Below are 12,490 nucleotides of genomic sequence, written 5' to 3'. Positions count from 1 at the left end.
AAAGTAAAAGAATAAACTTGTTTTTTTTAAACTTCACAAAAGTATTATATTTGTGACGTGACTGACAATAAAGAAAAACGCTGATGTAGTAATTTCTATCAAATATTGTATTATTATTATAATATACAGGGCGAGTATTAATAAGTGCAAATATTTTCAGGGCTGGTAGATCTGGATAAAAGAAACACATTTTCTCTTTACCGTTTTTCAAATAAGTCCAAAATATATAACCGAGTTATTTTACTTTCAAAATGTCCAAATAAAAATGATTTTTTACTTAAATTTTGAGAACCACTTGATCTTTTCTGGGTTATCGTAAAATTATGTTTTTTAACTAAAAACTAAAAAAACTTCTAATTTTTTTCCAAATTATCAGATTTTTTTTCACGAAGAAAACTTCAAAACTTCTCATAATCGTGTTCCTGGGGTCGAAATATACCACCCTTAAAAATATTTTCACTTATTTAAGACTCACCCGGTATAATTACTTACAAGGTGTTTGGGTGATTAACTAGTGGACTGTATCTTTTACGTTTTTATTAACATAAGAAAATGATATAATTGCATTGGATTTAATAAAATGAAAAAAAGAAAATTGTTAAGTCTTGTTGCTTGCGAAAACGTCAGAATCTGTTGCAGCATTTAGCAGATTGGGCAGTTGGTTGAATTTGAATAAAAAATATACAAGGTGAGTCTTAAATAAGCGCAAATATTTTAAGGGGTAGTATATTTCGACCCCCGAAAACACAAATATGAGTTTTTCTTTCGCGAATTTTTTTTGGAAAATTTCGAATATTTTGAAAAAAAAAATACTTTTAGTTAAAAAACATAATTTCTTGATAATATGGTAACATAGATGTAGATTAAATTTACAAGAAAGAAAACCCAGAAAAGATCCAGCGGTTTTCAAAATTTAAACATACAAATATCATTTTTTTGAAAATTTATATATAATATAATATAAAAAAATATCACGGTTATTTTGGACTTATTTGAAAAACGATAAAGAAAAAATATGTTTCTTTTATCGAGGTCTGCTATTCTAGAACTACTAAATATTTGCACTTATTTAAGACACACCCTGTATAATAAATTTTTGCAAAACTAAAAATGATTTAAAAAATTCACCAAGCGAAAAATTATATCGAGTAATAATATTACTAAACAACCAAACGATAAAATCAAAATGATATTAAATTACGAACAGGTATAACTGAAGAAAAGAAATAAATATAAAAACACCTTGAAATGTTTATACCTTTGTCAAAGTCAGGTCGATTGGGCTTCAGGGAGGTGGAGGAGTGAAAAAGATATACCGATTGATATTTGTAAATCACAAGCACCTCTCTAGTGGTTTAACAAAACGAACAACTGTTTGTTTAGAAAAGTCCCTTAAAAAGTTTAGTAGAAAAGTTTTGTGTAGCTCTCAAAAAATACCTTAAAATAGGTTAAGCAAGATTTATTGCATCCCAAGTTTTCACGCTTGAACTAAACAACTAAAACAAAAACGTGTCTTTGTGTCTTTTCAAAATCACTATTAAGTTTTTAAACATACATTATACAGGATTGTTCACCACATACGACACGGAGTATTGTAGCTAAACGATTAGATATTTACAAATTGTAAGTTTTGGGTTCGTTGAAGGACTATTAGAGCTACAATTTAAAAATATTTTTACAAGATACAGAGTGTCCAAAATAAATAAAAAATATCAAAGTTGTATTTTTTTAAATGGAACACCCTGTATATTATTACATTTTTAGTTTCTACGAATAAAATAAAGGTAGATTTGATTAAGGTTTATTACACTTAAACCTTACCGTTTTTGAAATATTTTCAATTTTGTGAAATACTTTTTTTTAGTTAGCAGTAAAAATTTTAAAGCTTCATTTCACCAAGGGTATCAAAGTTTTTAATACTAATTATTTACTGAAGTTTATTTATTGATCAGTTATTGTGTTGCAATAATAAAAATAATACTACCTCATACAGAGTGTCTAAAAGATTATTTTAAATAATTTCTAGCTTTAAACGCCAATAACTTCTTTAATTTAAATAGAACGCTAATTAAAAAATATTTTAAGAGAATCAGATGCACAATTTAATTGTCTATCAAATTGTATTATACCATTTTTTACCTATCCCTTCAAGTTTTCGTAGAAACTGCAATTTCTTATAATTTAGACCTCATTTATCAATATACCCATGGAGTATTGACATTTTAGATTGTTTTTAGTTTTTAAAGCTATAAATGTACAGGCTAGTAATATTATCGTATTGCTAAAAACGATAGATATTACTAGCCCATTTGTATGCAAAAAGAAAACTATTTAAAACGTTGTAAAAGAGTATTCTATAAATTAAATATAACACCATTATTTCCGCCCAAATAGTAAATGTGGATTTGAATCAGAAATCAATATAATAATAAGTTATGAAAATGAACGTCTCTGTTGTTATAAATAAGCATTTTTTAAAAAATGAAATATCATTTTTAAGGTGTTACTTTTTACCACACTGTCTAATACACATACTCATTTTTTTAGTATTTGGGACAATTATTATTAATCAACGCAAATAGTCAGTATGTAGTTTGAATACTGGAATCATATTAATTGTTCCTCTTTAATACATATTTAAACAGTTTTTTATAATGAAATAAACGAATTATATCGACAATATTAGTGTCTGTACTCTTTAAAAATTTGGTACATCTTTGAAATCACTCTGTATAAGTTAGTATTATTTTTATTATTGCAACACAATAACTGATCAATAAATAAACTTCAGTAAATATTTAGTATTAAAAACTTTGATACCCTTGGAGAAATGAAGCCTTGCCTGAACTAAAAATGTAATAATATACAGGGTGTCCAATTAAAAAAATAAAACTTTGATATTTTTTATTTATTTGGGACACTCTGTATCTTGTGAAAATATTTTTAAATTGTAACTCCAATAGTCCTTCAACGAACTCAAAACTTACAATTTGTAAAAATCTCACCGTTTAGCTACAATATTCCGTGTCGTATGTGGTGAACAACCCTGTATAAAATTAATATGACTAATCTGCATATTATTTATCTTCTATTATAATGTTCTCTAACAAGACAAAGACAAAATAAATAATTGTGAGTCAAAAGTAGTTTGAACAAAGATATTATTAAATTAAAGGCTTCAAAAGCAGCGATTTTCAGTTCCCAAATATTCTTATCTAAATTGATCTCTTTATAAAACAATCACAACCGTACGATATTCAGATTTACATGTGCACTGGAGCGAAATAAAATACAAGGAATAATTACATTTCAATATTTTATACGGCGCTTTTTAAAAATATTTTAAATAATTAAAGTAACATAAAAATAATCGTATTCAAATACACTTCGAATAAGTGTTCTTAAATTTAAAATTAAATTAGTAGTATATAATATGCAATTGCTATGTTGTAAATGTTTTATCTATATTTGTATTAAGTAGATTAATTATTTGGATATCTAATGAAGACCTGTACAGGGTGGGTCAAATTCGACGCTTTAAAAAAAAAACCTTTTCTATACGAAATAGTCGAAATCTAATATTGGTGTCTGAAGATTTATTTTTATCAAAAACGTGATGGTGAAAACCACACATCGATAGCTGTTGCCGTTTATGAGTTACGGAGTGTTTTTCAAAATTTTACATTTTTAACAAATCGCTGTAACTTTTTTGCTATGGAAAATTTTGTATTTTTGTGAAAACATTTGCAAATGTAAAACTTGGAAAATAAGTTCGTCATAATAATGCTTTTATTTATTCACTATTCTAATAAACAATATGCATTCCTTCGGAAACTCTCTATTTATTTATTTGGTAATGCTAAAACACTCTATTTGAAAGTCGATTAGAGAAAACAGTATGATTCATTGGCAAGCGATGTAAATATTTGTGATCAGGTAAAATTGTGATGTAAGAGGAGGCTTAGCTCGGAGACGGCAGGTCAGTCAGTTGTTGATAGGCCGGCCGGCTGTGTAGTGTTGTGTTTTGTCAGAGAGCTGACAAATGGAGGTTGCGAGTCTTTTGACTAATATAGTTGCAAGTCGTTTGACTGTAAGCCAACGGGGTCGTTTGACCACGGTAAGAAAACCTCTGTGACGTCTTGCCTTCGAGTTGGTCTTGAGAGTTTGAGGTCTCCATAATGTCTTCTCGATTGACGATGCGGCGTTGGGATGGTGAGCCACCCAAACAGCTTATTCGATTGGGATGCGAATCTGTTTAGCGGCAGAATTGCGTCCGGGGGAAGCCCCTATACTATTTCAGGTGACACTAGCTAGTTGTTGAAGATTATTAACCAATAAATCCGAATAATATTTGAATTAGATGGAAGATATGGAATGTGATATATTGAATAGAATATCAGTGATGTCAGTGGCTAGGGGCGGAGTACCCCCGGGTGAGTCTTACTATTTAACTATCAATTTTATCCAGATCAGTAAATGTTTGTTTTGTTATTTTCATGTACAATGAGAGAGTGCTTGCCAATGACCAACTAAATGGATATTTGAGGTGAATTTGCATTGTGAGACCCGGTTGAGTAAGCCCCAAAAATACCGATTTTACACAAAACACATTTTTACGTAGAATTTAATGGTTTAAGTATAATTTTTTTTAAATTAATAATTTAGGAGTTATCAAGAGAAAAAATGATTTTTGATTTACTACACCCTGTATATTTTTAAATAAGTGAAAAGAACTTAAAATTACCTTTTCAAAAATATAGCACACTTGATACTTTGTTATGGTCCCCTTGGGAATACAGAATTTTTAAAAGTTCGCCACTTTTAACTAGTAGGCTTTGGACCCCTTATTGATGATCTGCCCCTAATTGAACACGAAAACATATTTTCAATCAAAACGAGGCACCGCCTCAAAACTCTGGAGTTATCAGCAAATTTTTGCAGCCAATTTCGACAATAGTTTAATAGCTTATCAAGATCCCAGCCGTTGGCCGTTAAGGCCGCCGAACTTAGTGTAGTTAATGAATTTCCCGTATAATCTAGACAAGAATTAGAAATACTTAGCAGTTATGCGAGGGTATCTTTCCCCACTGAGTTAATGAATTCCGCGAGAAATATTCAACAACGGTCCCGTCTGTCCATAACAGAAGTCGGTCGACACGTCGAACACCTGTAGCAAAATCTCATGTTTTGGGTTGCTATTAATTTTTCATTGTTATTAGATATAGTTTAAATGTGTTGATGTTCTTAAATATAGTTTAAATTATTATAAAATTCTGCCTGCATCTCTCATTGCAAATATTATTTGCCTTTTAATAGCTGCTCACAAGTAGAATTGTTTTGCATTACAGCCGGCGCCGGCGCCGCGCCGTTCAAAGTCTACTTATTCAGGTGGGCTAATTTTTAAAAACTCAATATCTCGAAGAGGAATCGAGCAAAATATCAAGTATGCTATATTTTTGAAAAGGTAATTTTATAAAAATATAAAAAAATCTGTTGAATTAAAAAAAAATTCTGTTGATAATTCATAGTGTTAATTTAAAAAAATATTTACTTAAACCATTAAATTCTACGTAAAAAGGCGCTTTGGAATTATTTTCACAAAAATACAAAATTTTCCATAGCAAAAAGTTGACGATTGGTTAAAAATGCACATTTTTGAAAAACACCCTGTAACTCTAAAACGATAACAGATATCTAAGTGTGGTTTTCACCATCATGTTTTTGATAAAAATTGAGTTCCAGATACCGATATTAGTTTTCATTTATCTCCTATAGAAAAAGGTGTTTCCCTTTAAAATCGTACAATTTGACCCACCCTGTACATTTACATAACTAAATCTCTGTTGTTTCACTTCCAAAATCAAAAAATTTTGAAAACCCTATTTTCATTTAGTACAAGCAGCAAATTATACCGAAATGTTTCAATATTGCATGCAAATATTATAAAGTATATATAAAATATATTTTTATATTTAAAAGGGCTTTAATTTAATTAAAATTTGTATATTGCTAAGTAAATATTCGCAAAAAGACAAATGTTTGTAGTTTTGTTATTTATTTAGCCAGTAAAATGTTTAATTGAAATGCTCAACTAGAAATGTTTATGTTTACATTCTACAGTCAATTAGTTTGCACTGTATTAGACGAGCAATCAATTAATATGAGAGGCAAAGCCGTAGTGGCAGGTTCTTCAAACAATAATTTTGTTAGATAACGGTTAAGTTACTCTTGCAAAATTACCCGATCGATGTAAAATTATTGTTATATTATTAGCTCATGGCTTTCACTTGGCTGAGTGCGAATTATTAAAATCGATGAATCGGAAAGCAGCTTTGATATTGGTTTGTGCTCAAAATAGATATAATTTTACAATAGCACGCTTATTCCAAATAATAATATTTTATATATATAATAGAAGCAAAATAATTTTTTTGTTTTAGCACTTTTAAGATATTTTTATAAACAGTAGCAATAAATGTTCCAATTAATGAACATAAAGCTTATTTAAGAAATTTTCACAAATTCGCGATTTTCACAAATCTAAGATTTGTCACCATTCATTGGACACAGGGCACAGAGCAGATTTTAACAATGCAAAAATTATAATAAAAGAAGCGATAGCCTCTAAAAGGAAAATAAAAGGCTTTTTTAATACAATCTAATAAAAATAAATGTATTGCTCATGCATCTGTAGATGTTAGTAATGTATTGCTTCTTTGATTTTAAAGAGTATGACATAAATAAACATAACATACGTAAAAATTAAAAATAAGTTTGAAGCTTTTTGGTTTTACCTTAAAGTAATTGTTATTAGGTAGTAATTGCTAATTTTGAAGTTTAACTTAATAAAATGTCATTTTAACAGAACGTCAGCGGTTTTTATAAACGTATCAGTTTAAAAAATAACTAAAGTGTTCTCGAATAGTTGCATTTAGATATTTTAAATAGTTTTTTTCTTTGTCCTTTGTGTTTTTTTGCTTCCGACGGGAAGAAATATACTTCCCGAAACGTTAAGCTTTTTTTGTCCGTTAGGCAAATTTCTTTATTAGTAAACCACTGCTAACAATTAGTCTCCGTTGGATTAAAGCTTCATTCAGAACCTCCCAATTACTGGAATAAATTAGTGGTTTCAGTTACACTTTACACTTTTTAGTTTACGATCATTCACAATGTCTAAAAAACACAATTAAAATTAATACAATATCCTAGAAACAGCTTGCGGTAGTCTGTTGTATCCATAGAGAAAACATAATATTTAGCTTATAACACAATAAACTTTTGATTTCTAAAAAAAAATTTCTTGACGGGATTAAAGGCGAAAATGACATTCCTTGCGAATTTTGAAGTATAATTAGTGGAAAAGTCAAAAGTTTGTTAACTTTTTCCACTAACTAAAATTACTACCACTAATTATGACGTTCTGAATGCTTACATTAAAATTAGGTGAACAAACTTCTATGCTAATTGAAACTACTAATTTATTCCACTCATTTCGAGGTTCTGAATGAAGCTTAAAGCAGCAATGTTTACAAAAAATAAACTTTTTAATTTTGTAGATTTTCTTACAGTTGCGAAATACCCAGGATTTTTTTGGAAAAACAGCAGCAATGTTATAGAGTCAACGTTACAGTTGAATTTAAGACACTTCAGTACTCAATAATAGTGACGTGAACATATATTCAAATTCGTATATTTTTTTGATTTGATATTTCGATATATTTTTTGGTCGATCGCATTTTTTTGGAATTGTCTAAAATTCGAAAAAATTATACAAGTAACATTAGAAAAATAAGATAAAATTTGACATTGATATAGTATTGTAGAGATGTAGAACCTATTTAAGGCAGAACTCAAGAACCTGGAACGATTCCATCCGCAACCTAGAATTGAAATTCTCCAGCAGTCTAAAACATTCGAAGAAATTTCTCAGAACTTATGGCGCAGAAAAATCAAAGATTTTCTTTGATTTAAATATGAACAATCTTCGGATTATCACGGGATTTTTAACAACAAACTGACTTCTTAGTGAATACCTCAGTAGATTGAACTTAACAAACAACGGTAAATGCAGATTCTGTGGAGAAATGGGGAACCACCAGAGCACCTTAGCACTGGGTGTGCCTAGAAAACAACCATTCGTGCCATAAACTTTGGTACGACTTATATGGAAGGTGGTGTACCCCCTATAAAATGTTAAATCAATACTTAGTACCTAGAAAATGTCAAAATTGATGTCAAATTTATATATCATCTAAAAGTGTCAAACATACGAATAAATGTCGTATGTAGTTGTCGGAATAAATATTTCCGTTTTATTTGAAAACTATTCCAAATTCAGAACTAAATACAAAAAAAAATAAAAGATACTTATGAAATTATATGAATGTTCAAATCCTACCTAACTTTTTCAAAAAAAACTGTTATCAGTTAATTATAATTAAAAAAAACAACATAAGTAATTTCAAATCCATCTCTAACTGGAAAAACCTTAATTAGATGATTTTATGACTATCTGTTATATTTGAGCAAGAAGAAAATGGTAATTCCGAGGTGTATTTGAATGCGTAATTAACCAATTAATATAAAATTATTATAAGATCGTCCATTGCTTTCACACGACTAAATACACCTTATTAGATTCAATGGAGTAGAAGGCAATAGTTTAGTTGGGGATCGTTAAACAGTTTCCAAAGGCCAGATACCAACTGTAATGGTAATTGATGCGCCTCACTGGAGAAATTAACATGCAGTTTGCGTCCATTTCTAGATAAGAAAATATTAATAGGATTTCCGAGGTTGTCGGACGGTTTCGTTTGTTTTTATTCCGGAAAATGTGATTAATGATGCGAAATGAAAATGACGAGAGAACGTGAAAAGCGTATCTTCAAATCTATTTACTTACAAAAATTGAATTTTTGAAACTTTCAAATTCGATTTCAAATAAATAAAGTTGGAATAAGAGATATGAATATTAAAGGAATATAAACTAACGATATTTACTAGATAATTATATTACAATTACACCTCTTTTGTGTTAAAAATAAACCAATATGTTTCGTTCACGCACATACATATTTTAATATTTAGTATACAAAAGCGTTAAGCATTTTTTCAACTTTATTAGTGAATTTTTATTACAAACAATATGTCTCTATTAATTGCTTTACAAACGGATTTGGTAAAATTTAAACCACGTGTATACTATTATTTATTGTACCATTTTAATAACAAACTATGCAGTCACGCCACGGTCATTGTCATTACAAAAGAAAATATTTACTTACAAAATTACATAATTTGTAAGTATAAGATTTACTTTTCTATTGGAAATAAATAATTGATGTTCCTTAACTATAACATATTAATTTCCCAGTTATTTTAGTCCTACAAAATTTAAGTTGCAATCTGGCAAGAGTATTCTTCAAACGAAACTTCCAGTGTACCGAGCAATAATAATTCCCACCATGTTATATGGAAGCGAAACCTGAGTGCCGTACCGCCGACCCATGAACGCATTAAACAAGTTGCAACAGAGACATCTTAGACAACTCTTAAGAATAAAATGGTTCCATCATGTCTCAAACGTATCGGTCCTTGAAAAAGCTAACTCCGAGAGTATTGAAGTCATGATTACACAGTCCCGCTTAAGATGGGCTGGTCACGTATGCAGAATGCAAGAAAACCGCATACCAAAATCTCTGCTTTACGGTGAGCTTGTAGACGGTAAAAGGAGGCCGGGTGGACAACTCAAAAGGTACAAGGATATTTTCCACAAAAACTTAAAGGGGATTAACAAGCAGAATGAGTGGGAAGAAGCAGCTCACAATAGAACGGAATGGAGAAAAATTGCAAAGTCAGTTAACAGCGACAACCAAAAAGTAAAGAGGCAACAAAGCAATGAGATTTTTGAATGTCTGGAGTACGGTAGACAGATAACATCACGTATCGGGCTTTTCAGTCACAGAAAAGCTCATGAAAGAAAACGCCTTACGTGACCATCTTCTGATGCGTGTCAAATACTCGCCAGCGAGTAATGGCAGTATCTATGTAAGTTGCAATATTTGGGGTTGCCAGAAGTCCAGAATTAAAAAGGAGATATATTGTCGTATTTGTGTAATTCTATTTTCTCTAAATGTATTTCTTATGTACCTAATAAAATGTACATTTAAAGCGTATTTAAACATATACGGTCTAAACAACAAATACCCTTAACATTCTTATGAGGTATATCTACCCCTCATCGGAAGTCAGAAACTAAATCGTCTCACATATTTATGATAAACCGATAAAGTGAAACTTAAATTTAACAAATATTTTGAACTGATATAAAACATACAGTAATGAAATAAATATATAAAATACAATAAATAATTTATTTATCTTCTCAATTTTTTATTTATTAATATTCTGTGATTAAATACCGCATATTCTTCCAAAAAAACACACTGCAATTTATAGTCATTATTTTAAATTTTGGTAAAATTTGTAATAACCTATGATTCATTAAATAATTAAAAAGTATGAACGATTTACTCCTATTTCAGACTTTTATTTTTTCCTTTCTAAGTATTAGTATCATGATTGAGAAATATTTTCCTACAAAAATATATTTTTAATAATTACGATATGCAAGAATAATAATAACACACAATTTGAATTAAATATACCAAAACGATCATTCAGCTCTCGAACAATGACTAAAGAGAAGTATATGTCAATATGTGTTTGCGATTTGGTTATATTTTAAATATTTATATAATTTCATAATGCTTCGGACGGCGGACTGCTATCAATTTTCAATATTTATCGTTAAATGGAAAATGCTGTATACATTTAAAAAGCCACGGACAAGTTTTAACCTGCCTAAGTTTCAAACATTACTTATAAAACGCATATTTCAAATACCTATATTCTTCTTACATCAACCTATAAATAGTTATTTTAAAATATCATTTGGTACGTTCACAAATTTCCTAGGTAAACATATAGTGTTACAACTTAGTCTAAGGTTTGTATTAAGAAGCTAAATTCCTAGTTGATTTATCATAGCTGTATTTCGCATTTGAAAAGTTCAAGGGAAACATAATAAGCGCATTTTACTAATTTTACAGGAGAGCACTGGACGGCTGGTTGTTATCACGTTTTTTTATTAAAAATTTATTGCCCTACAGAGTTTGTATAGTAGGTCTAACAAAAACTATTACAGAACTAAAAAGTTTTGTAACTCACAAATTATACACAAAAATAGATACAAAATAAAAATTAAGATTTTAACAATTTACATCTAATACATTAAAGATTTTCTATTTTTTTTTTAAATAATTATAGCATAGTTCAACATTATAATTAGAAAGCCGAGGGATGCATTAGAAGGATAGAAAATTATCTCAGATGTAACGCGAATTTGTATTCTCCTTCGATCAAAGCTGACCAACATACTTCCCCCGACAAAGGCGCCGAGGCAGCAATCGGGGCCTCGTACTCCGGCCTTTAATTACGCCCGAAACCTAATATACCCTTTCCCGGCCGCAATCCTGACCAATTCGTGTCCAAATCCCGGCCACGGCCGAACCTAAGCCGACGTTAAATTAATAATGTGAACACGGCTCAATAGGCACGCACGTCGGCGTCGCTATACGTCGTCTCGAGGGCTTCGACGCCCCAGACGCAGGATCAGGTGGCGTCTTAGAGGAATAGAGGCCGAAATGAGCTTTTCCGCAATTTGCGTCGCCGAGCTGAGTGGCTCTATAACCGACGACAGCGTCGCATAAACAACAGGGTGCAATTGGATGAGAAAAACGATGCCCAGTGGCAGAAATGTGGACATTTTTCGGACATTAATTATTGTAGTCCAGCCACACACTTTCTGAACAAGGCTTGCGGAAATATAATGGAAAGTGTGTGTTAAGATTTTGGCGTTAGTACCTGTTAATAAATGTAAAGATAGTATGAAGAGAGACAACGGTCCGATTTCTTCAAGTTCTTTGTTCCTACTACTCTAGTGGCGGAAATCTAACCGTTACGCTCGGTGGGCTCCGACTCGGTTGGCTAGATTTTGCCACGCCCACTCGGTGCCCACTGAGCGAGTATATAAACGCTCAACTTGTAGATTGTACTTTAGTTTATAATCATCTGCTGATGATGCTAACATGGTTAGCTAAACGCGCGTCCAGTGTAAAAGTAAAAGTGTTTTGGTGTATTGTGGTGATTTAGTGTTTTTATTTTACTTTTTATCGTTGAACATAGTTCAAAAATTAGATATTTGACTGTTAAAAGTGAGCCAGTCCTTTTCGAGAATTACTGGGCTTTTAGTTATCTCATACCTAAATAAAATGCTCAGACTTTACTTGTACACATGTTTAAGCTATGTGATATTTAATATAAATGAAGCAAAAAAAACGCATACTAAAATGTGTATGTTTTTTCTTAATAATCTTTTCAACGATAACTCACAAAGAACTTGAAACATTAGATCACTACAATACACCAA

The sequence above is a fragment of the Sitophilus oryzae genome, unplaced genomic scaffold (assembly GCF_002938485.1).
Source record: "Sitophilus oryzae breed Bouriz unplaced genomic scaffold, Soryzae_2.0 scaffold_637_pilon_pilon, whole genome shotgun sequence".
Lineage (NCBI taxonomy): Eukaryota > Metazoa > Arthropoda > Insecta > Coleoptera > Curculionidae > Sitophilus > Sitophilus oryzae.
Note: the sequence above shows the minus strand (reverse complement) of the source record.